Source organism: Rattus rattus, chromosome 8, assembly GCF_011064425.1.
Source record: "Rattus rattus isolate New Zealand chromosome 8, Rrattus_CSIRO_v1, whole genome shotgun sequence".
Classification (NCBI taxonomy): domain Eukaryota; kingdom Metazoa; phylum Chordata; class Mammalia; order Rodentia; family Muridae; genus Rattus; species Rattus rattus.
Window position 1 is genome coordinate 67584015 of NC_046161.1, and position 26520 is coordinate 67610534.

General features: G+C 41.8%; 1 pseudogene; it reads left to right on the forward strand.

Annotated features, from left to right (window-relative positions):
* LOC116908208 overlaps positions 1-24268 on the forward strand; it is a 43801-nt pseudogene extending 19533 nt beyond the window's left edge.
* The last annotated feature ends 2252 nt before the right edge of the window (positions 24269-26520 follow it).

Below are 26520 nucleotides of genomic sequence, written 5' to 3' on the forward strand. Positions count from 1 at the left end.
ATATTTTAAATTTTATCAATTTATTTTTAGTATTTTAATTAATTCATTATTTTAATTAATTAATATATTTATATTTAAAGATATTTTGTTTATATTTTAATATCTTTTATCACTTCAGAAATTTGTAGATCTGTACAATGTATTTTGGTCATATTTATAGTATATTATTTTAAATATTATATCAATTAATATATTTATATTTAAATGTTTTGTTAATATTTTAATATCTTTATCACATCAGAAATTTGTAGATGTGTACAATGTATTTTGGTCATATCCACCTTCAATTCCCTTCTCCAACTGTTCCCAGACTCCCCCTAAAACATTCCCCTATCAATTTATGTCTTTTTTGTTTTTAACCCACTGAATCAAATCAGTGCTGCTCATGCGTGCATGGGTTTGAGGTCATCGACTGGAGCATGGTCCACCTGCCAGGGGCCACACCCCTGGATAAAATGGACCCTTTCTTTTAGCAGCCGTCAACTATCCTCAGCTAGGGTTAGGGGTAGGACCTCAACTGAATGCCAGACATTGAGAAATTTAAATTTTGGCCCCTTGGACACGTTTGTACTCATGAATATTCTGAGCTTTGTTGTAGAGTGCAGTTACTTAAAACAGAGCGATGGTTTGAAGTTTTGTCAGGTGGGACCAGAGCAACACAGCCCAGGGTGGAGCTTCTTAACCCTGTGACTCTTGACAGCTTGGGGTGGTTTAACTCTGTTGGTCAAGTGCTATTTTGTGTAACATAGGATGTTGGTTGACTCTGTCCCTCAATACCTATAGCATCTCTCTGGTTATGTATCTCCAGGCCCTGCCAAGTGTTTCCTTGTAGCACTATGACTGAGGGTTGACTTTTCCTATTAACAAGGCCAAATTTTTTGTGTGAAACCAGGAAACTGTTCTCTCCACATGGTATCTCAGCCATAGCTTGTTTCCAGCTGAACTCAGTAACCCTCATTTCTGCTTGGTGAGTTCCTGCTCTTTCTTTTGGTGAATAACAAACTGTCGCTTTCACCCACTTACTAAAGCCAGAACCCTGGTCATGTGTTCTTCCTTAGCATCCTACCCCCCAGCACCAAATTATATCATCTTACTCATCAATCTCTTCTGCACCACCCCCAAATCCAAGTTGGTTAAGGTCCTCTTTGCTATATGCTTCAATTTCCAGTCGTTTCTGGTTCTTTTTTTTTTTTTTTTTTTTTTTTTGGAGCTGTGGACCAACCCAGGGCCTTTGAGCTTCCTAGGCAAGCGGTCTACCACTGAGTTAAATCCCCAACCCCTCCAGTCGTTTCTGATGCTGGAGCTGCAGTATTTTCTGCTATCTAGGCACAGAAGAGTACAAGTTCACTATTATGAACCTGTCCTTGGGTATGACACGTCTGCTGCTGCCTTGACATCAGAGCAGCAATGGTCACCTGTGTGACTACAGTTGAGTTGTTAAAGATGAGAGCTAATAACAACTCCCCCTTAGGCTGTTACCAGACACTTGAGATTCCAGCCACACCCAGATACATGCAACCCTTCCTCAGCTATATCCAATCTTAGGGGATGCTAGAGTTTAGAGAAGATGGAAGGATGACTCGGTTGAGGACTCCTCTGATGTACTTTCTGAGAAATTGCTACTCATGCTCAGGAGAGACTTGCCAGTGATATAGTTGTTTTGAGTCACCCATGGTCCTGCCGGTAATCCCTCCTCCATGCTCCTGGGAATAATCCATTGTGGGGAGAACATCCAGAGTTAACTTTGCCTGACTTTTTGCTTGTGATTAATCATGAATCTGACATCTGTCTTAGTTTTTAATTATGACATACATTATATCCTGCCAAATTCTACCACTAACGCATACATCCTTGGGAGACTGCCCGAGCCTGAAGCAAATAGCCTTAGTCAAGCATAGATACTGTGTACCACAAACTTGCCAATAAGCATTTGCGGTCATTGTTTAACTTCCTGGGATTGGTCAGGCAGTCTGTTCCTTGCTTTTAAAAGACACTGAGGAAAAATGCTCACTGCTGATGTGGTGTTGACCTGCGGCCCTCCCTTATCTGTCCCTTGCATCTTCTTTCTGCCTTTCCTAGAATCTTCCTCACTCCCCTAGTTGTGGTTTTTGTGTTGACTGAATGGCAGGCTCTGGTAAGTGGTGCCCGACATGAAGGCTTGACTATGGGGGTTCAGTGAAGGACACTGCTGGAAGTGGAGTGCTCAGAAAAAGTGAAAGTGTTGGCAGTGGTAACTTTCGGGAGTAAAAGAAATAGGAAACTGTAGATTAGTAAGTAAAGAGTAAGAAGCTCAAAAAGGTAAGGGAGCTCAGAAAAAAAGCAAAAGACAAAAAAAAAAAAAAAGAAAAGGAAAAAATTGGAGAAGAAACAAGAAAAACAGGACAGGGAAGTAGTCAATTGCTTTTTGTGCATATACTCAGAGATACACTTAAAGTACGGGGAACTAAGATAAGCCAGCAGCAGTTGCTTAAGTTTTAGATTTTGTAGAGGGAGTCTGTCCTTGGTTCCCCAAAGAAGAAACCATAAATTTAGAAACCTATGGGCTTGAGAAAATCCCTGTGGACACTTTAAGCTTGTGGGATTTCATTAATGACAGCCTGGTATGAGAAGGAAAAGGTCCAAGCAAAGTTAGATCCTTTAGCAGTGGTTACTCTAATTCCCCCCAAAGGGGGTCCTGTTCTCAGTCAGTGGTTTGCTGCTAGCATTGACCTCTGTATTGGACATGCTCTGGATGTGTCTCTCAGGAGAGATCTATATCCAGTCCCTTTCAGCATGCATTTTTTAAGCTTCATCAATCTGATGTGGTTTAGGTGGTCATATATATATGAGTCACATGTGGGGCAGGCTCTGAATGGCCATTCCTTGAGTCACTGCTCTAAACTTTGCTTCCATATCCCCTCCTATGGATATTTTTTCTCCCTCTTAAGAAGGAGTAGGAGCATCTGCATTTTGGTCATCCTTCTTCGTGAGATTCCTGTGGTCTGTGGGTTGCATCTTGGATAATTCGAGCTTTTTGGCTAATATCCACTTATCAATGAGTGCATATCAAGTGTGTTTTTCTGTGATTGACTTACCTCACTAAGGATGATATTTTCTAGTTCATCTATTTGCCTATGAATTTCATGAAGTCATTGTTTTTGATAACTGAGTAGTACTCCATTGTGTAGATGTACCACATTTTTTGAATTCAACCCTCTGTTGAAGGGCATCTGGGTTCTTTCCAGATTCTGGCTATTATAAATAAGGCTTCTATGAACATAGTGGAGCATGTGTCTTTGTTGTATGTTGGAGAATCTTTTGGATATATGCCCAGGAGAGGTATAGCTGGGTCCTCAGGTAGTGGAATATCCAATTTTCTGAAGAACCTCCAGACTGATTTCCAGAGTGGTTGTACCAGTTTGCAATCCCACCAACAATGGAGGAGTGTTCCTCTTTCTCCACATCCTCGCCAGCATCTGCTGTCACCTGAGCTTTTTTTAATCTTAGCCATTCTGACTGGTGTGAGGTGGAATCTCAGGGTTGTTTTGATTTGCATTTCCCTGATGACTATGGATGTTGAACATTTCTTTAGGTGCTTTTTGGCCATTTGATAATCCTCGGCTGAGAATGTTTTGTTTAGCTCTGTACCCCATTTTTTAATAGGGTTATTTGGCTCTCTGGAGTCTAACTTCTTGAGTTCTTTGTATGTTTTGGACATTAGTCCTCTATCAGATGTAGGGTTTGTAAAGATCTTTTCCCAATCTGTTAGTTGCTGTTTTGTCCTAATGACAGTGTCTTTTGCCTTACAGAAGCTTTGCAGTTTTATGAGGTCCCATTTGTTGATTCTTGATCTTAGAGCATAAGCCATCAATGTTTTGTTCAGGAAATTTTCCCCAGTGCCCATGTGTTCAAGACCTTCCCCATTTTTCTTCTATTAGTTTGAGTGTATCTGGTTTGATGTGGAGGTGCTTGATCTACTTGGACTTAAGCTTTGTTCATGGAGATAAGAATGGATCAATTTGTCTTCTACATGCTGACCTCCATTGAACCAGCACCATTTGTTGAAAATGCTATCTTTCTTCCATTAGATGGTTTTAGCTCCTTTGTCAAAGATCAAGTGACCATAGGTGTGTGGGTTCATTTCTGGGTCTTCAATTCTGTTCCACTGATCTATCTGCCTGTCTCTGTACCAATACCATACAGTTTTTATGCCTATTTCTCTGTAATATTGCTTAAGGTCAGGGATGGCGATTCCCCCAGAAGTTCTTTTATTGTTGAGTATAGTTTTCACTATCCTGTTTTTTTTGTTATTCCAAATGAATTTGCTAATTGCTCTTTCTATCTCTATGAAGAATTGATTAGGAATTTTGATGGGGATTGCATTGACTCTGTAGATTCCTGTTGGCAAAATGGCCATCTTTACTATATTAATCTTGCCAATCCATGAGCATGGAAGTTCTTTTGATCTTCTGAGATCTTCCTCAATTTCTTTCTACAGAGACTTGAAGTTCTTGTCATACAGATCTTTCACTTGCTTGGTTAAAGTCATAGCAAGATATTTTATATTATTTGGGACTATTGTGAAGGGTGTCATTTCCCTAATTTCTTTCTCAGCTTGTTTATCCTTTGAGTAGAGGAAGGTTACTGATTTGTTTGAGTTAATTTTATACCCTGACACTTTGCTGAAGTTGTTTATTAGGTTAAGTAATTCTCTGGTGGAACTTTTGGGGTCACTTAAGTACACTATCATATCATCTGCAAATAGTGATATTTTGATTTCTTCCCTTCCAATTTGTATCCCTGTGACCTCTTTTTGTTGTCTGATTGCTCTGGTTAGGACTTCGAGTACTATATTGAATAAATAGGGAGAGAGCGGGCAGCCTTGTCTAGTCCCTGATTTTAGTGGGATTGATTCAAGTTTCTGTCTGTTTAGTTTGATGTTAGCTACTGGTTTGCTGTATATTGCTTTTACTATGTTTAGTTATGGGCCTTGAATTCCCTGATTTTTCCAGGACTTTTATCATGAAGGGGTGTTGAATTTTGTCAAATGTTTTCTCAGCATCTAATGAAATGGTCATGTGGTTCTTATCTTTGAGTTTGTTTATATAGTGGATTATACATTGATGGATTTTCATATATTAAACCATCCCTGCATCCCTGGGATAAAGCCTACTTGATCATGATGGATGATCATTTTGATGTGTTCTTGGATTTGGTTTGCAAGAATTTTATTGAGTATTTTTGTGTCAACATTCATAATGGAAATTGGTCTGAAGTTCTTTTTCTTTGTTGGGTCTTTGTGTGGTTTCATTGTAAAAGTAAATATGGCTTCATAGAAGGAAATTGGTAGTGCTCCATCTCTTTTTATTTTGTGGAATGGTTTGGACAGTATTGGCATGAGGTCTTCTATGAAGATTTGATATAATTCTGCACTAAAACCATCTGGTCCTGGGTTCTTTTTGGTTGGGAGACTTTTATTGACTTCTTCTATTTCTTTAGGAGTTATGGGGTTGTTTAGATGGTTTATTTGTTCCTGATTTAACTTTAGTACCTGGTATCTGTCTACAAAATTGTCCATTTCCTCCAGATTTTCCAGTTTTGTTGAATATAGGCTTTTGTAGTAGGACCTGATGATTTTTTTAAAAATTTCTTCAGATTCTGTTGTTATGTCTCCCTTTTCATTTCTGATTTTGTTAATTTGGATACATTCTCTGTGATCTCTGGTTAGTCTGGCTAAGGGTTTATCTATCTTGTTGATTTTCTCAAAGAACCAGCTCCTGGTTTTGTTGATTCTTTGTATATATAGTCCTTTTTGTTTCTACTTGGTTGATTTCAGCCCTGATTTTGATTATTTCTTGCCTTCTACTCCTCTTTGGTTTATTTATTTCTTTTTGTTCTGGAGCTTTTAGGTGTGCTGTCAAGCTGCTGATGAATGCTCTCTTCTGTTTCTTTTTGCAGGCACTCAGAGGTATGATTTTTTCTTTTAGTACTGCTTTCATTGTGTCCCATAAGTTTGGGAATGTTGTATCTTCATTTTCATTAAGCTCTAAGAAGTCATTAATTTCTTTATTTCTTCCTTGACCAAGTTGTCATTGAGTAGAGCATTGCTCAAATTCCATATATATGTGAACTTTCTGTCATTATTGTTAATGAAGAACAGTCTTAGTGCGTGGTGATCTTATAGGATGCATGGTATTATTTCTATCTTCCTGTATCTGTTGAGGCCTGTTTTGTGACCAGTTATATGGTTTATTTTGGAGAACGTTCCATGAGGTGCTGAGAAGGTATATCCTTTCGATTTAGGATGGAATGTTCTATAAATATCTGTTAAATCTATTTGGTTCATAACTTCTGTTAGTTTCTCTATGTCTCTGATTAATTTCTGTTTCTATGATCTGTCCATTGATGACAGTGGGGTGTTGAAATATCCTACTATTATTGTGTGAGGTGTAATGTGTGCTTTGAGCTTTAGTAAGGTTTCTTTTATGAATGTAGGTGCCCTCACATTTGGAGCATCGATAGGATTGAGAGTTCATCTTGGTGGATTTTTCCTTTGATGAATATGAAGTGTCCTTCCTTATCTTTTTTAATGACTTTTGGTTAAAAGTCAATTTTATTTGATATTAGAATGGCAACTCCAGCTTGTTTCTTCGGGCCATTTTCTTGCAAAGTTTTTTTGCAACCATTTACTCTGAGGTAGTGTCTGTCTTTGTCTCTGAGGTGTGTTTTCCTGCTTGCAGCAAAATGCTGGGTCCTCTTTACGTATCCAGTCTGTTACTTTATATGTTTTTATTGGAGAATTGAATCCATTGATGTTGGGAGATATTAAAAAATAGTGATTGTCGTTTCCTGTTATTTTCATTGTTAGAGGTGGAATTATGTTTGTCTCTTTTTTGGTTTCATTGCAAGGAATTTATATTCTTGCTTTCTGTATGGTGTATTTTCTCTCCTTGTGTTGGAGTTTTCCATCTATTATCCGTTGTACGGCTGGATCTGTAGAAAGATATTGTATAAATTTGGTTTTGTCATGGGATATCTTGGTTTCTACTCTATGTAAATGAATGTTTTGCTTGATACAGTAACTTGGGCTGTCATTTGTGTTCTCTTAGGGTCTGTATGACATCTGTCCATGATCTTCTGGCTTTTATAGTCTCTGGTGAGAAGTCTGGTGCAATTCTTTTAGGTCTGCCTTTATATGTTACTTGACCTTTTTCCCTTACTGCTTTTAATATTCTTTCTTTGTTTTGTGCATTTGGTGTTTTAACTATTATGTGATGGGAGGAATTCGTCTTCTGGTCCAATCTATTCAGAGTTCTGTAGGCTTCTTGTATGTTTATGGGCATCTTTTTCTTTAGGTTAGGGAAGTTTTCTTCTATAATTTTGTGGAATATACTTAGTGGCCCTTTAAATTGGGAGTCTTCACTTTCTTCTATAACTATTATCCTTAGGTTTGATCTTGCATTGTTTCCTGTAATTCATGTATGTTTTGGGCTAGGAACTTTTTATGTTTCACGTTATCTTCGACAGTTTTGTCGATGTTTTCTATGGTATGTTCTGCCCCTGAGATTCTCTCTTCTATCTCTTGTATTCTGTTGGTGATGCTTGTATCTACTGCCACTTGTTTCTTCCTTAGTTTTTCTATATCCAGGGTTGTCTCCCTTTGTGCTTTCTTTATTGTTTCTATTTCCATTTTCAATTCATTCACCTGTTTGGTTATGTTTTCCTGTGATTCTTTCAGGGATTTTTTGTTTCTTCTCTAAGGGCTTCTACTTGTTTAGTTATGTTTTCCTGCATTTCTCTAAGAGAGTTCTTTGTCTTTCTTAAAGTCCTCCATCATTATCAAAAAATGTGACTTTAAATCTAAATCTTGCTTTTCTGGTGTGTTTGGATATCCAATATTTTTTTTGGTGGGAGTACTGGACTGTGCTGCTGCCAAGTAGTCTTGGTTTCTGTTGCTTATGTTACTGCGCTTGCTTCTAGCCATTGAGTTGTCTCTGGTGTTTGCTTGTCTTCCTGTTTCTGAGAGTGAGTTGACCCTGCTATATGCCTCTGGGTCAACACTCCTGTAGAACTATTTTCCTGTTTTCTTTTAGCCTTTCCTGAGAACAGGTGCTCTGATTTCAGTTGTGGCTGCGTTCCTGAAGACTATCTTTCAGCTCTAGGCATGGGCAGGAATCAACCGGTCCTGTCCCTGATTGCTTATAGGTCCTTGCACCCAATGGACACAGTTGGCACTATATGATTCTCTCTTGGGTCTGGACTGTGGGCAGAGGGTAGTCTCCTCTGACTTTTCAGGTGTATCCACACTTCTGAGGGTCCACCTTTCCCCCCCACAGGATTAGGGTGCAGAAAGCTGTTTGGCCAGTTCAGTTTGGTCCTGGGCACAGACCCAAACCCCAGGTACCAGCCGCTGTCTGTTCCTATATGCCCGTGTCCAGAGGCACTGTGCAGTTGTCCTTGGACCAGGGATGTGGGCTTTGGTGTGCATTGGTGGCAGTCTGTCCTGCAGTCTCAGGATGTCTGCATTCCTGGGTAGTTAGCTCTCTTCCCCACGGGATTTGGGTGCAGCGAACTGTGGGATGGTTTCAGTTCACTTCCAAGTAGAGCCAGAAACAGGAAGTGCCCTGACCCAGAGTACTTCTGCCTCTGTGTATCCTGAATCTACCAGGCAGCTCACTTGGTAGCAGACAAGTAGGAATTACCTCTGCTCTCAGGTGTGTTGGCACTTCTGGAGACTGTCTTCCAGCTCTAGGCATGGACAGGAATCAAATCCTGCCCCTAATTGCTCATAGGTCTTTACACCCAGTGGGCACTGTTGGCACTATTCGATTCCCTCTTGGGTCTGGACTGTGGGCAGAGGGTAGTCTCCTCTGAGTCCTCAAGAGTAGCCACACTTCTGAGGATCCAGCTCTCTCCCCCATGGGATTTGGGTACAGGGAACTGTTTGGCTGGTTCTGTTTGGTCCTGGGCACAGACCAGAACCGAGGCTACTGGCGGTTGTCTGTTCCTATATCCCTGTCTCCTGAGGTACTGTGCAGTTTCCTCTTGGACTAGGGATGTCAGCAGAGGTACACAGATGTGACAGTCTGTCCTGTAGTCTCCAGATGTCTGTACTCCTGGGTGTTCAGCTCTTTTCCCCACGGGATTTGGCCAACCTATACTTTTTAAACAATTGAAGGAATTAAAAGCTGCAAGTACCCAATATGGACAGAGCTCCTTTCCCTGTGGCTATACTTGAGAATTTCGTTACAGATACTTTACCTCCTGATTATTTAACCACATGGCTAGGGCTTGCTTTCGTTGGAGGAGATAATTTATTTTGGAAAAAGAATTTGCTGAAAATTGTCCAAGATCTGATGAACTGGATGTTCATGCTAATAATGCTGGGGTAAATTGTGAAATGTTGGTCAGAGATGGACAGTATACAGGGATACCTCAGCAGCTGATGTATTGCCCTGGAGTTTATGCACAGATTAGCACCATTGCACATAAAGCTTGGGGCGCTTTACCTACAGAAGAGATGCTTCATCAAGACTTAATCAAAAATAAGACAAGGACCAGATGAGCCTTTTCAGGAATTTGTACATTGGCTCCTGAAAGCTGCTGGCAGAATTCTTCATTACTCTGATGCTGTCCTTTTACCAGTAAAGCAGCTAGTGTATGAGAATGCAAACTCTGTTTGTCAAGCATTGATTTGACCACATTGAAAGAATGGAGGTATTTCTGAATACTTTCCTTTATAGATGAAAATTTGACTATCCTATATTCAAGGATCGGCTATGGCTGTTGCCTGCAGGGAAAAGTACCCTATTATTCCTGGAACTCAGAGGTCCTGAACTGGGTTAGGTTATTTTCAATAGAGTTCACTGACCAACCTGCACACCATGCTGATAAGATTGCATGGACCAATGGTTCACCTGTATGGGTGGATCAGTAGCCCCTTAATGTAGAAAAAAAATCAATGAGGCAGAATAGCAGGACCAACTTACCAGAAGCCATATTGAACCCTCTAATTCTCCTTGGACATCTTTTATATTTGTGATTAAAAAGAAGTCTGGGAAGTGAAGACTATTGCAAGATAAAAGAAAGGGCAATAAAACTGTGGAATTAATGGGGTCTTTACAACCCGAATTACCTATAACTTCTGCTATTTTCTCTGATACTTAAAAGATTATATTAGATTTAAAGAACTGCTTTTATACCATTCCCCTTCATCCAAGGACTGTAAGTGATTTGCCTTTGTCCAAAGACTGTAAGTGATTTGCCTTTAGTGTCTTTTGTCCAATTTTGTTTCTGCCCTGTATGATGGTCAATCTGTAATTGTAGTACATAACCAGCTTTTATTACGATTCCTATAAATTTATCTGAACCCTGGCATTCTGAAAAAGGCTTATAAATATCGGAAGAATTGGATCACACTCTGGCAAGGAGAAACATCTGGTTGTGTTGATCGTTGCCAGTGTTGCTCTTACAACACTTATAAATGGTGCTACCACTTTTGTGTTAGTTTTAGTACATGAGATGCAAACAGCTAGTTTTGTTAATCATCTTGCAGAAATGTAACCAATGCCCTGAGCATCCAAGAGGATTTGGATAGATGGCTAGATCAAAGAATTGACACATATGATATAGCGCAATTCATGGGAGATGAGGTACGAAGTCAGAAGCCATTTGATATCATACTTGATCTCTCTGGATTTGTATAACCCCCAAAATATATAATGAGAGTCAGCATAATTGGACCAAAGTAAAAAGGTACCTTTAAGGTATATGATATAACACTAATACTTCTTTAGAATTTTTAGCCCTGCATAAGGGGGTTGTAAATTTAAGAAATGCAAAGTCTTTGTCTTTTGATGCTGCTAACATTGCAACTGATATTTTGAAAAAGGTACAGGCTGTTTGTCCATCATTATCCTCATTTGCTTCTCTCTTATTGGGCATAGCAGGACTTGGCTTTATGATCCTTTTTTGGCATGTCTATTACCTGTTCTTTTGAGAGGAATCAGCAGAGATTTTACAGATGTCAAAATAGAGTTACATAAAGTCAGTATTCCAACATCTTCCCATGTAGAAGTTGGTTGTCAAAGACAGGTAGGATCATCTTAAAAACCTTCTCAACCTAAGACAGGCCATGAATACAAGATTATTCATGTGCCAATGATGGGTAAGAGCTGTGTTTTCAGATGGCAGCCTAAGACAGGCACAACTTTCTGCTCCATGACTGATAAGGTGTGTGGCTCTTATAGATAAAAGAGATGAGTAAGAGTTTCTCAGAGGTAGATCAACTTAAGGTAGGGCATGAATGCTAGGATTCATGTACCAATGATGGGTAAGGTCCACAATTCTTGAGGGGATGCCTAAGACAGGCACAGTCTTTCCTCACCAATACCTGAGACAGCTTTGACTTGTATAGATACATAAGGAGGACATATGGAGAGTACATCTAAAGTTAACTTTGGGTGACTTCTTGCTTGCGATTAATCATGAATGCGTCTACCGACATCTGTCTTTGTTTTTAATTATGACATGCTTTATATCCTGCCAAGTTCTTCCACTTATGCATACATCCTTGAGAGACTGTATAAGCCTGAAGGAAATGGCCTTAGCCAAACATAGATACTGTGTACCATAAACTCATCACATAAACATTTGTGGCCATTGTTTATCTTTCTGGATTTGGTCAGGTTTTCTTTTGCTTGCCTTCAAAAGACACCGAGAAACTACACTCACTGCTGATGTGATATTGACCTGAAGCCCTCCCATAGCTATCTTTTGCATCTTCTTTCTGTCTTTCATATACTCATCCACACTATTCCAGTTATGGTTTTCCAGTTGACAGATCAGCAAGCTCCAACAACCCATGGTCTTGTTAATAATCTCTCCCCCATGCTTCTGGGAGTAACCCATGATCTTATAAATAACCCCTCCCCCATATATCCTCCTTGGAGTAATCTCTCTTCTATGCTCATGAGTAAACCATATTCATTTTAGTTATTCCTTCCACATGCTCATGTGAGTAGTGCCTCACCCAAGTATGGAGAACCCTTGATGCTGCTTCTAGGATTTTGGCAAGGATATTTACACTGGGCAAAGAGACCAAGAGAGAGTAGGCTCAGATAAGAATATTTACATTTGGGCTAATACAAAACTCAAGGTAAATACAGCTGAGGAATGTATGACATTCATTTTATCTTGTTCATCCTGATAAGCCCGTAGACACACTGACCATGGCATTTTGTTTATTGCCATGTTTGTTCCTTGACCTTGGCCTTGGTTCTTTGTCTACTTTGTCTTTGATCTAGAGCCAACCCTATTCTTTGCATGTACCTAGAATGGTATAAAAGCAGACTGGAAAAAAAAAATAAACCTGCTTCAGTTTTAGCACTGGCTGGAGTAATGTTACAATGTTGTCTAATTGTCTTTTCTTTTTACAATCCTTGCTCCCTGTTGACTAACTGAGCAGGCTTGGTCAGATAAGTTCCTGCCAATCACCCCTCATTCGTGCTCTTGTTCTTAACCCCTGAGCCATATTCCTATCCCCTCATCCATGTTCTCATCAGTATTATTCCCCATAGTCCTGTGGGTGACACCTTGTTCATATCCCTGTGGGTCTAGTGAACTCATTAATCTGGACTTGGGTGAGGAGGTCATATTTTATGTTTGTTGCCTACTCTCTATCAGGGTAAATAGGCATCTGTCCACTTTTTTTGGGGGGGGAGAGGGGGCCAGGAAAAGCCATGCAGTACTCAGCAGCTTCTCGAGGAAAGAAAACCACGGTACTTGATGAATGTGATCAATGACCACCTAGGCGCATACTGAGGTGCTCACTGAGCTCTGACTTTCTCCTGGGTTGAGTATTGATTTTAGTTTGTGATCTAGGGAGCAGACTGCAGGCGGCTTCTTCACAGCCCTTCCAGTATCAATGCTTCCCATCCCTGATTTGACTTACTGCTGCTTCCCACTGGAGTCTTGTTATTGAGAATAGGATATTGTCCAACCCACCGAAGGAAGTGACAGATAATATTTGCTGTTCAAGTATTTAAGCTCATTCTTTAGCACTTATCACAGTGCTTAAAACATGTTTTTTTAAATTCTCAGTGAGTTAATGTGCTCTGATATTAAATATAAAATATTTTCTTCTTTCAATTTTATTGTAACAATACTTTTTTCTTTTTAAAGAAAGATATTTTTAGAGAAGTAGAAGGCTTGAAATATTAACATCAATTATTTTGAGATAGAGAATGGAGGTAAAGGGGAGAATCAGCTTCTTCTAAGGACAGGTTTATTTTGTTATTTAATTTTTTGTGTGTGTTATTAGTTTTCTGTTACTGTGATAAAGCACCATGATAAAGGAAACTTGAAGACAAGAGAGCTTATTTTAGTTCATGGTTCCAGAGGGATAAGAGTGCAGGGTGGGAACAGAGGTGTGACATCAGGTGACTGGCATGGTGGCTCAGCACTCACATCTTTTACCATAACCCTGAAGCAGGGACAGTGAACTAAAAGGGGCACAAGTCACTCAACTATCAAAGGCTGTCCTCAGTGACATACTTCCTCTGTAAGAGTTCACCTTCTAAACCTCCCCAGTCTGTGCCGCTAACTGAAGACCAAGTATTCAAATTCAGGAGCCTATGGGGGACAGGGATATTCTGATGTAAACACTACAGTATGTGTATATCTATACATGTGAGTGCAGGTGCCCAAGCTGCCCAGAAGAGGGCGTCAAATTCCCCTGAAGCTGGAATTACAGGTGGTTGCGAGTCACCAGGCATGGGTGCTGGGAACCGAACTCAAGGTCCTCTGGGGAAACAGAAAGTGCTCTTAACTGCTGAGCCATCTCTCTGGCAAAACTCTTTAGACACTATAATATTGTTTGGTTTGCTTTCAAAAGCCTAATGCAATCAATAAAATGAAAAAAAAAAAAAACCAGAATCCCCCTAAACTCCACCATAAAACTTGAATGAGCCTTCAGTGGAAGCCAGGCTCTGGACTGAGGGATTAGACAGTGACTCAGACACTCTGTGGTGTTAGGACCATGGCTGCAAGATGGAAGGAGGAGGAAAACAAGAAGGACATGGAAGGTGAACCAAGGACTCCCACCCTCACCTGTCACTGCAGCAGGGACAGCCACGGAGGGTCACTGGGCAGAAGATATAGCTACATAACTAGGTGGAGTTGACCTCAATGCATTTCCAGTTCTCTCATCCCTGTGTTTAAGGAAGGGAAAGGCAGGGCTGCCCCTGGGGATAATCTGACTTTATCCACCAGCTCTTCCAGGGGCAGAGACATCTCCACATTCAGGTGCTGTAGCATACCCTGGGCTCCATGTGAGGGCTCCAGCTAGCTGTGGATTTCCATTAGCTGTGGATTTCCATTAGCTGTGGATTTCAGAGGACCAATCACACTCCTCCTTTAGTGCTCGAAGCATGGCACTTAAAACAAATAGTTGAATGGCTACGTTCTACCCTGGTCACCTTGCATAAAGGAGCTTAACTGTGACAGTGAGTAGCTCCAGTCAGGCGAGGCAGCAGCTTTCCGGCTGCCCTGATAGTTACGCTGCCATTTTCCTGAGTGTCTTAAGGAGTTCATAGCATCCCTTTGCTTGTGCTTGTGTCTGTGTCCTTGCTGACTACCTTACTGAGCCCTTTGTTTGAACCTGGTCATGATGTTCTTTTGTCTCATGACAGTTTCTAGCCTGTGCCGCCATTTTCACTTGGGGCAGGGTCTCTCTCCTGCTCATATTGTTGGTCCCCCTGCTGTCAGTTTATATTGGCAGAGGCCATTGGTGACCCTTCACATGTGTACCTTTAATGTTATCTCTGTTGGTGGCTTTCTTCTGGTGCCCATGTTAAATATTTTCTCTTGAGTATCTGTTTAGAGTTATTAAACATCTTATTAATAGTTTCTTTTCTGCTTCTCAGGTTGTATAGCCATAGGGAGGATGGGCCAGGGACCATTTTCTTAACATAGAGCACAGAAGTAAATAGCCATTGATTTCCCTTAGTATAACTGGAGTAAAAAGGTCTGGGTTTGCTCTTAATGGGCCACAAGGCTGAGAAAAATGTTTTCTCAGCTGTCCTGATTTCTAAGATATTTGCCTGCCTCTTGATTTCAAAGGGAGGTTGAAAGATGAGAGAGATCAAAGACTTCATTGGCCTTCTGGCTGTGAGTAGCTGTAAAAGAACTGCCTTATAACCAGCCCCCTCGTGTGCGTGTGCATGTGCATGTGTGTGTGCATGTGCGTGTGTGTATACATGTGTACAGAGATCAGGGGTTGACACTGGGTATCTTCTGTTGTTCTCCACTTTACTTTGATTTGAGACCTCGACTGAACTTAGGGCTCACTGGACAAGACTAGCTACCCCACAAGCCCCAGGGAGTCTCCTCTCTCTGATTCCCCACCTCTTTAGGGTGTTGAAAGTCTGTAGAAATTTGCCAGTTTAGTCATCTCAGTTCCTCCTGTAATCCTTTTTGGGTTCCTACAGCCACTCCATCTTTGGAGTTTGACTTAGGAAGGTACAGTGTTCTGAAGCAGAGAAGTCATGGTTTGACAGAAGCCCCCACTTGGGGGGTCTGCTATATCTTGCAGAATACCATACTGGCAGTTTGCCTTTTGTTAGGTTCTTGGTGAAATCTGTCTGCCCTGAAAAGGCCTCATAAAAGGGAGAAAACTTCTTTGGTTAGAAGCATATGTTGTTAGATATTGAAAGTATTGACATTCCAGGAGCATGCCCACTGCTTGATAGTGGGTGGGTATTGATGACACTGTATGTTCTGATATTATAGGGTTAGCATATGCAAACCAAGGAGAATGAGATATGAAAACAAAAAAAGAAATGTCAGACACTGTTTTCAGGTGTGTTTTCTGGAATGTTCTGTATATGGGCGCTGTGATAAGAATCCCATAGTGCTGTGTCTCAGGGAAACCTGGAGGAGAATGAATACTGTTAAGTGTAAAGCCTCAGAGCATTATGAGATGACATCCCCAGGGCTGGTCCCAAGGGGTGGCTGGAGAGGAATGGAGCAAACTGAAGTTCTTTCATTGTTACATTTAGACATCATCTCTAAAGCTCACGGTCCCACAAGCACTCAGCTTGCTAACAAGCTATGTTTTATCCAGAGAGTCTGTGCACTCAGATACAGGGCAGGATAAGGTCACCCCAGGTCTCCAGTGTTGGCCACTAAACTTCATTTCACAGGTTGTAGAACAGAAGCAGAATATCGCGAGTGTCGATTTTGTCAGCCTTAAGAGTGAAGCAGAAACCCAGTCATAAAAGTTTATAAGAATACTGTATTTCCTTTATGTTCTGGAACATTTGGGATTAGGAGGTGGAGAATCATGGGAGGTTACACCTGAGGGTCTGGTCAGACTTAAGACATGGAGGAAATGGGTCCTTTAAAGGAACATTGATTTTAGGTGTGTTAGTTTTCTTATTGCTGTGATTGACTTTCTGATAACAGAATGCTTAAGGGAGGCCCTTGGTGTGGAGCCAAGCTCCTCCTAGAGCTTTCTTCCCTGTCTCTCCAGACCTACTATTCATCCTACCACAGGCTGTCTATTGGAGTCCCTCGTCCCACTCCACCTCCCTTCCCTGGGGACTCCACGTCTTATTTTGAACCCAGATGAGCTTTTTCCTACTGATCTTTTCAGCCATTTCTTCTAGCCCATCTCTGCTGCTCTGTCAGCCTCTGAGCAGCAGAAACAATTTCTACCAGTTACCTCCAGTGGCCACACTGAACTGGATGCAGGGAGGTGATTTTCACTATCCTTCCTGTCCCCTACTCCAGTCTCTGCAGACTTACTCTTAGTCATTTAGCATTGTGCCTGCAGGAGCCCCTCCTTATACTCAACCTCCTCTCTAGAGACTTTGACTCTTGGTGCAGACCCTGGTCCTTCTAGCTCTTTCTCATGATCCCTCTTAGACTTCCCTTCAAGTCCATATCATTTGTGTCACTCACTGGCTCTCAAAAGCATCATGAAACCTCACAGCCACCACACTTACCTAGGATTTCAAAGAGGAAATAGCAACCACAGAGTGGAACACCCACCCAATGATGACAAGACCACACTACACCAAGAAACACCTCAAACATCGTAACTCCTGATGCCCAGATCCCAGGGAGAAAACCCAAACTTGAACAGTCAAGAAAGACAAGCTGGAGATCTGAATTCAGGTCTCCATGCTTACTCAGCAATCACTTTGCAAGACTCATTCTGGACTTTGTCATTGGGTCAAAGGAGCTTCCTGATGGGGAATAGCAAGTGTGTGGCCCTGAAGCTGCTTCTTCCTGTTCCTGTACCTATAGCACCATCAGGTTCTTCCTCCTCACAGTGTCTGGTCATCAATCCTGATTGAGGTTGGCTTGCTATGGACTGGAGAGACTCTGCAGACCATGCATTCGCTAGAGGGTTACTATCCAAAAAGAAACTCTTGCAAGGAGCTCTTACATCTCAGCAGCAAGAAAACAACAAAGAACTGATGATCATTGCTGCTATAAAATGGGTTAAAGACTTGAGGCTAAAGGATATCAAGAGGGCTTGCGTCACAAAACTACACACCATCCACATCCTTTGCCTTGGAATTGCAGTGACATCTCTGGGAATCTTGTTTAGCTCTCTATATTCCTAAAGCATGCTGGTTACTGACAACAGGGAATTGAACCTGTGTAGCTCTCAGTGGCTCCCACATGGGCATTTTTGTTCTTGCTGTTGCCTGTGTGTTAGAATAGTACCTGCGTCTCCCAGGTTGATCAGTTCTCTCTCCTCTTGGGGAAACTCATCATTTCTACCAGCAAATAAGTATCTGACAGACTGATTACATTTGGTTTGTGGTGAGAGATGTGTTGCCAAATGGTTTCTATGGTTTCAGTGAGTGCTAATACAATGCTTGGTTTTAGAAAGATGATGGATTCATTACGACAGAGAAGCTGTTCTTGTATGAACTGCAGGTGTGCAGCACTTAAGCACATCCATGGAAATACTTAACATTCTACTGTATTTATGAAAATTTCAAGATTCTATTCTAACAGGTTTTTATTTAAAAAAAAATCACTTATTTTTTTCCCCATTAGGGGCACAACTCAACTAAAGGTCAATCCTGACCTTTACTCATCTAGTACACAAAAAGATTCTCCCAAATTTCAGTTGAATGTAACAAACACATCATTGAAAATGTCAGCTTCAGGGCCTGGGGAGATAGTTCAAGAGCTTGCCACACAAGTATAAGAACCCAAGTTTAGGCTTCAGCACCCAATGTCACGGAGGCATTTGCCTATAATCCCAATGCCAGTGAGGCAGAGACAAGGGAATTTCTTGGGTTCACTGGGGAGTCAGTCTGACATAATCAGTGAACCTGAATTCAGTAAGAGACCCTGTTTCAAAACTTGAGGTAAAGAGTGATAGGAGAAGACACCCAACTAACCTCATACCAACATACGTGCACAGACACATGTGTGCACTTTTGTGTACACACATACATACATATATACACACATATACATACATACACACATATACACACATATGGGGGGAGGGAGAGAGAGAGAGAGAGAGAGAGAGAGAGAGAGAGAGAGAGAGAGAAAGGAAGGAGGGGAGGGAGGAGAGAGCAAGAGTGTCAGTTGCCAGTATTTGTTCAAAATCCCCTAACCAAGTATATTGCCAGTTTTCTGTTTGCCCAGTGGCAATGGGCATAGCTTGACATGAGCATTTGCCACAAAGTGTGCTTTGAAGGTTTTGAAATCTGAAGATGTTAATTTTTAGTCATCTAGAAAGAAAAGAATGGCACCTGCTGGAGAAATACACTAAAACCAAAATTTTCTTTTACCTGGAAATCTTCCTTTTGGGGGTGATGAGAAAGAAAAGGCTTTTATTACTAAGAACAAAGCCAGAATATGGGGTATACCACAAGAATTCACCGAGAGACTGCAAAGGCAGAAAGACAACTCAGAGATGGCCGAGCAGATACAGTGCAGTACAAACAGTTTCTCTCTCTTTATTTTATTGGATGTATTTCTTTATTTACATTTCAAATGTTATTCCCTTTCCTGGTTTCCTGTCCATAATCCCCCCTCCCCCATAAGGGTGTTCCCCCCATCAAACCCCCTCCCAACCCCCCCGACATTCCCATGGCAGAACCAAGGGCTTCCCCTTCCACTGGTGCCCAACAAGTCTATTCTCTGCTACATATGCAGTTGGAGCCCTGGGTCAGTCCATATATAGTCTTTGGGTAGTGGTTTAGTCCCTGGAAGCTCTGGTTGGTTGACATTGTTGTTCATATGGGGTTGCAAGCCCTTTCAGCTCTTTCAATCCTTTCTCTAATTCCCCCAAAGGGCGTCCCATTCTCAGTTCAGTGGTTTGCTGTTAGCATTTGCCTCTGTATTTGACATGCTCTGGCTGTCTCTCAGGAGAGATCTACATCCGGTTCCTGTCAGCCTGCACTTCTTAGCTTCATCCATCTTATCTAGTTTTGGTGGCTGAATATATATATATATAGGCCTCCCTATCCCCTCCTATGAATATTTTTTCCACCTTTTAAGAAGGAGTGGAAGCATCCTCATTTTGGTCATCCTCCTTCTTGAGACTCATGTGGTCTGTGGATTGCATTTTGGGTAATTCGAACTTTTGGGCTAATGTCCACTTATCAATGAGTGCATACCAAGTGTGTTTTTCTGTGATTGGGTTACCTCACTCAGGATGATATTTTCTCGTTCATTCCATTTGCCTATGAATTTCATGAAGTCATTGTTTTTGATTGTTGAGTAGTACTCCATTGTGTAGATAGTATGAACAGTCTTTTAAGATAAGCATCTGGTCCTCAAGTAAGAGGACTGGATGGCACCACCTGACACTCACAGTTCATCTTCATACTTCACCAGGAAGGAGAAGTGGCCATCCACCTTGGGTCCTTATCTTGAGCCAGAGAATAAACTAATGGTATCCTTTGATAAGAAGAGTTAATTTTGCAGTTTAAAGCCCCCTTGAGTTAGAGTCCTGCATCCAACAGAAGCCAAGACACAAGGGCACCATCTTTCTTGCTGTCCAATTTAAGGTGATGTCTCTCAGAGTCTTGGGAAAAACATTCATAAAGTACACACAAAGTCAACATGTAAAAGGCCAACTTGCTCTTCTAAAGTGTGAGTGTGTGTGTGTACACATAGATACACATATATAAGTATAAATATAAAGTATATTATATTCTATATAAATAAGAATATATATAAGTATATCTATATATATAAGTATGAATAAATATGTGTGAGTGTAAATGCATATAAATATTTATATATAAATGTATATAATTCAAAGAGAAGAAATTGTATTTATAATTCAAAGCTTTCTAAGGTAAGTGTTCTGAGGAAGACGGGAGGAAAATGTTTCCCTTCCTCTGTTCCCTTCCCTTTTCTTCCTTCCTCTTGAGATAGGGTCTCTTGTTTCCCAAGCTGGCCTTAAACTCACTATACAGCAGAGGATGTCCTCGAACTTCTGATCCTCTTCCCTTCAACTTCCAAATGTTGAGACATCACCAAGACCAGTTTATCTGGTTTATTCTGTGTGGACTCCAGAGCTTTATGCATGCTAGGCAAGCGTTGCATCAACTGCTACTCCCTCAGCTCTCAGATCTACATTCTTGGGAAGAGTAATGTCTTTTTTCTCCAAGGTAGCTATTGCAAAATTTAAGGTTATGAGGTAGTTTTTCCTCTGAATTCTGATGTCCACATCGTCATTTAACCAACTCTTTTTTTTCTCTGTTAGAGTAAGTCCTCTCCAAAGATCTTTCTTCATGCTTTCAAAGAGAAACTCACTTCGTGCAGAGAGTCGTGGTTTTCTCAGCTTGCCTTGGCCCAGTGAGATGTCTTGATTACTGATTTCCAGTGCCACTGTGTAGATTATGGCTGTGAAGTTTATGATATATATCTAGGGTTTGCTAGTCCTAGGCAAGTCATGCCTGTTCTTTCTTTGCCTGTGGTTTTGCAGTTCTTCAGTCAGTCAGTCCTCTTTCCCCTTCTGAATCAGGCAGCATTGTTCTGCATGTGTGCCTGGAGCCCATGGAGGCCAGAAGAAGGTACTGGATCCCCTGGAACTGGAGTTAAAAAATGGTTGTGGGTAACCATGTAGATGCTGAGAGCTGAACCTGGGTCCTCTGGAAGAGCAGCAAGTGCTCTTAACTTCTGAGCCGTCTCTTCAGCACTGCCCCACACCCCCGACTCCCACCTCTTTTCTTTTAAGCTTTAATAGAACAACCTGGGAGATGAGGAAACAGAATACTTACATTCACAGCAGGAACAGGGCATAACTAGTGTGTCAATCAACAAATCAGAGCCCAAAAGGGACCAATGCAGGTGTGTTTATAGGTACCAGGAACCAATAAAATTGGCAGTAAATTCATCAAAGGATAAGTTTGAAAGCATAGCTTGTTTTAAAAGCCCCTTGCAATTGATCATTCTGTCTAAATGGCCATGAAGCAGCTATGCATGGAGCTCTCAACTTGAGGGCTGAAAAATCACAGTCTCCGCTCCATCCAAGGGGCTGGTGCTAGAGGACTCCTCCTCACCCAGTTACTGGTTGTGGTTTGACTGGAAAGTCAGTAGGCAGTTTTTTTCTTTTTATTTCTTCCTAGAGAAGGAGACTGGGGAAACATTCTCTGAGTTTAAATGCAAGTTTTAGGAACACAGAACTAAAATTCTTTCTCTGGACACTCAGTGGTTCTCAGACCATGGAGAGTGAGTTTGGAGTTGTTTATTTTTGAGACAGGGTCTTATGCAGCAGAGTAGGCTGTCCTACACTATGTACCCTGGACTTGAACTTTCCATACTCCTTTTAGCTCAGCCTCCCAAGTCCTGGGATTATGGGCATATGCCATTGTATCCAGCTCAGACACTGATTTTAGAAAGAAGGCTGGCTAGTGTTAGTGCACGCCTTTTATCCTAGCACTCGGGATGGATCTCTGTGAGTTCAAAGCCAGTTTGGTTTAGGACAAGTTTAGGACAGCCAGTGCTACACAGAAAAACCCCATATCAAAAAAACGAAAACAAAATAAAACAAAACCCTAAGCCCCACAAACAGGTGGGATTATCTTTTGTTTTATTAATACAAGTCTCCCCCTCCGGTATATTTCTCCTGTTGTGGGTCCTCTGTGGGTCAAGACTGTCACTTGCATTCGTTGCTCTTGGCATTGCTATGGCTCTGTGGTGTCTCGTTGACTTCTATCCCTTGGGTGTTTTGCTGACACCTCGTTTAATCTTTTTTTCTGGGACTCTGAGTGCATTTTATGTATAGATACAACATATGGTTCCCTACTCAGAGCTCTGCCTTTTTAAGGAGATGACTGAGATGATACCCATACACCGTCGCCTGTCAATCATCTTGAAATTCTCACATTTGGACAAAGTGTGAATTTATTTTAAAGTGGGCATATGTTAGCTGTTCAGTTAATTCATCTGTTAAGCAAACATTTGTCAAGCATCCCTCGCATTTCTAGGCACAGATGATATAGAAACTGACAGGGAACAAAGCGGGCCGGGATTCTCAAGAGTGCGAAATGGCGGCAGCCTGTGGGGACTGAACCAGAAATCCATCAGTGTAAATGCCCAGAAGACAGAGAAGTAGGCAGCAGACTGGAGTGCCGGGGGTGACGGCATGGAAAGCACATGGGTTGGACGATCTGCGTAGCTGGCTTTGAGGAAGTCATGTTCTGAGCTAAGCCCAGGGTTCTCGAGAAGCAGGCAGTCATGGGGAGACTTGAGGACAGAGTGTCAGGGTAAGAAGTATCCCCGATGGAGCCTGACGCAAGATGAGCTGTATGCATTTGGGAAAGCCGATGTCAGGGTGGCCGGTGCCAGTGGATTAGTGTAGAGAACGAGATGGGATCTGAAAGGCTGTTTCCACGTGACCTTAACTGTAAGCCGCGGAGAAGCATGGGATCAGACTGGCTCAGGCAGAAAGGACATATCTAATCTCACACAGAAATGTCGGAGTAGTGCAGGCTCCAGGGCTGGACAGGCTCAGCAGTAGCTCATGCTCTCCCAGCTCTCGCTCTGTCGTCTTTTGACCACATCTTTCAGGACCTCAGGTTTTCTGAGATTGGGCTAGTATCTGTTAACACATAAATGCAATGACCTCCATGCCTTCTTTAAGGGTAGTTAATTATGATGCACTTTCAGATACCATTGGTAGCTGTGTTGAGTTTCTTCCTGGTAATGCTGAGGAACCAACTAACTAACCAACAACTAACTAACTAACTAACTAACTAACTAACTAACTAATCTAAACTAACTCACTGGTTGATTCTTACAGGCCATCTGGAAGGACTTAAATGTATCTTTTTCCAAACAAAGCTTGACTCCTGGGGAAAGATTTACTTGTCATGTGACCTTGTGGGAGAGACTTGGAGCTGAGACAGTAGGCAGGACCTCACCTTGGCCAGAGTGCTTAATTTTGCATATATCTTACCTTCTACTTAAACCTATCCTCAAGTAAGGACCCTAGAGATCACTCTGTCCCTTTTCCCAGCATGACCTCACTAAATACATCTCCTTTTCCTTATTTTCACTGTTAATTTTGCTTATTTAATTGACTTATTCTGGTTGGGTAGCTAAAACTGGATCGTTGGGACCCAGGCTGTGACCCTCACCCCCACCAAGGCAGGTAACATAACTACTTACTATGTAGGGATGGGCTAACACGTTCAGCTTTGCTCCGTGGTTCTTGACCTATGGTACTGGGAATAGTGGTGTGTGTGTGTATTCCTTAGGACTCATTAGGAATACAAGCCTGGCCTTCCTTTCCAGCCTCTGCCTCGGACCCTGCAGCTGCCACGATATTGATGCCAAAGAAGAACCGGATTGCCATCTATGAACTCCTTTTTAAGGAAGGGGTGATGGTTGCCCAAACACCCCGAGCTGGCAGACAAGAATGTGCCCAACCTTCACGTCATGAAGGCCATGCAGTCTCTTAAGTCTCGAGGCTACATGAAAGAGCAGTTTGCTTGGAGACATTTCTACTGGTACCTCACAAATGAGGGCATCCAGTATCTCCGAGATCACCTGCACCTACCTCTGGGGATCGTGCCTGCCACCCTGCGCCACAGCCGTCCGGAGAATGGCAGGTCTCGGCCCAAAGGTCCAGAGGGTGAGCTGCCTGCAAGATTCACAAGAGGGGAGACAGACAGAGACACCTACAGACGGAGTGCTGTGCCCCCTGAGCTGACAAGAAAGCTGAGGCTGGGGCTGGCTTAGCAACGGAATTCCAGGGGGCTTCGGTCGTAGACGTGGTCGGCCACCTCAGTGACGTTGGAGATTATGTTGTGTTGAATAAACTTTAAAGGAAAACTTGAAAAAAAAAAGAATGTAAGCCTGAAGGTATCAGGAACTCTGGGGGAACTGAGCCCAGTTATCAGGTGTTTCATAAGCCAGCCACACAATTCTCATGCATACTAAAAATGTCTTAAATATTTATTCTATGTAAATATAAGTCATTGGCTTTCAAGGTCTGTTGAGAGTTATGATGAACGCGTAGCCCTGCTCCTTCCAAATGTCTTCTTCCTGTTAGAGTCCCACCTGGGATGAGGAGTTACACTCACTCACGTCTTCCTGTTAGAGTCCCACCTGGGATGAGGAGTTACACTCACTCATGTCTCCTCAGGCTCCTCTTCAACAAGCGCCTCTCAGACTTTCCTGTTTTGTGATTTTGACATTATGAAGAACACTTACTGGTCAGGTATATAATACGTTAAGATCTCCTGTAGTGGCATTTCTCTAGCATTAATTTCATGATTAGGATAGGGTTTGTGAGTTTAGAATAGAGGCAGGAGGAACACCCATTCAGAGCCTGCCCCACATGTGGCCCATACATATACAGCCACCAAACTAGATAAGATGGATGAAGCAAAGAAGTGCAGGCCGACAGGAACTGGATGTAGATCTCTCCTGAGAGACACAACCAGAATACAGCAAATACATAGGCGAATGCCAGCAGCAAACCACTGATCTGAGAACGGGACCCCCGTTGAAGGAATCAGAGAAAGGACTGGAAGAGCTTGAAGGGGCTTGAGACCCCATATGAACAACAATGCCAACCAACCAGAGCTTCCAGGGACTAAGCCACCACCCAAAAGACTATACATGGACTGACCCTGGGCTCCAACCGCATAGGTAGCAATGAATATCCTAGTAAGAGCACCAGTGGAAGGGGAAGCCCTTGGTCCTGCCAAGACTGAACCCCCAGTGAATGAGATTGTTGGGGGGAGGGCGGTAATGGGGGGAGGATGGGGAGGGGAACACCCATATGGAAGAGGAGAGGGAGGGGCTGGGGGATGTTGACCTGGAAACCGAGAAAGGGAATAACAATTGAAATGTAAATAAGAAATTCCCAAGTTAATAAAGATGGGGGGAAAAAAAAGGATAGGGTTTGTGGTTCTGTGAGGGAGAGCACAGATCTTGAATAATGTTCTCTTCAGGGGTGTGACTGTCACCCCTCATTCATGAGGTTCACCTCACCAATCTCCTGGTCTGAATTCAGTGTGAAAGATTTCTAAGCAGGAGACCTACATGACTTATTTGGAAGTGTTCTGCGTGAAAAGTTGTTTTCCTTTCGTTTATTAATTTATGCAATATTGACTTACATAAGTAGGCTTTCAGGTTTTAAACTTTAAGTTATTTTGTTCAAATGATTTTAGCATTGGTCATTGGGAGTTCTATTTGGCTCCTTTGTCCCTTTGGTCTATTAGATGTGTGTATGTGTGTGTGTGTGTGTGTGTGTGTGTGTGTGTGTGTGTGTGTGCGCGCGTGTGTGTGCTCGTGCACGTGTGTCATACATATGCATTGTGTATGTATGTGTGTATATGTGGCATGTGCGTATATGGGGTATGTGCATATGCATGTACATGTATGTTGTATATATGTGTACATGCATATGTATATATATCTTGTCTGCATATATTCTATGTGTTGTAGGTATATATTTGTGTATTTGTAGGTTGCATCTGTATGTGTGCACATGCATGTGTATTTGTTGTGCATACTTGTATATGCATATATGTTGCATGTGTGTATGTATATATTTTGTGTGTGCTGTATGTTGGCATGTGTGTAGTGTATGTGCTACTAATGTTGTATGTGTACATGTGTGTGTGTTAATATCTCCTTTCTTTATGGCTCTACAAGATGCTCTAGGCTCATTTCTCACATCTCCTCTTCCAGTCTTAGAATCATCCATTTGCCACTTAAGTTTGACAGATACCAATTTAAGCTTATAATCTGAAGAAAGGATATGTTAGAAGATTTGTGACTTTTAGGTTCTACATAGCTACCTAAAAGCATGTATGTATGTATGACCTGAGAGGCAAAGTGAAACGCTCTAGGGAGACAAAGAAGACTAAATGGGGGTGTGTGTGAGAAACAATAGGGTAGCATGTGCTGGATTTGTAATGTAGGCTTATATGAAAACGTCTCTGTCTAGCCCAGTGCCATGTGCAACAGATTTTAACAATGAAAACTAGGAAGTGCATTCCAGAGGAAGCTAAATTCCACCATAGGGAAACA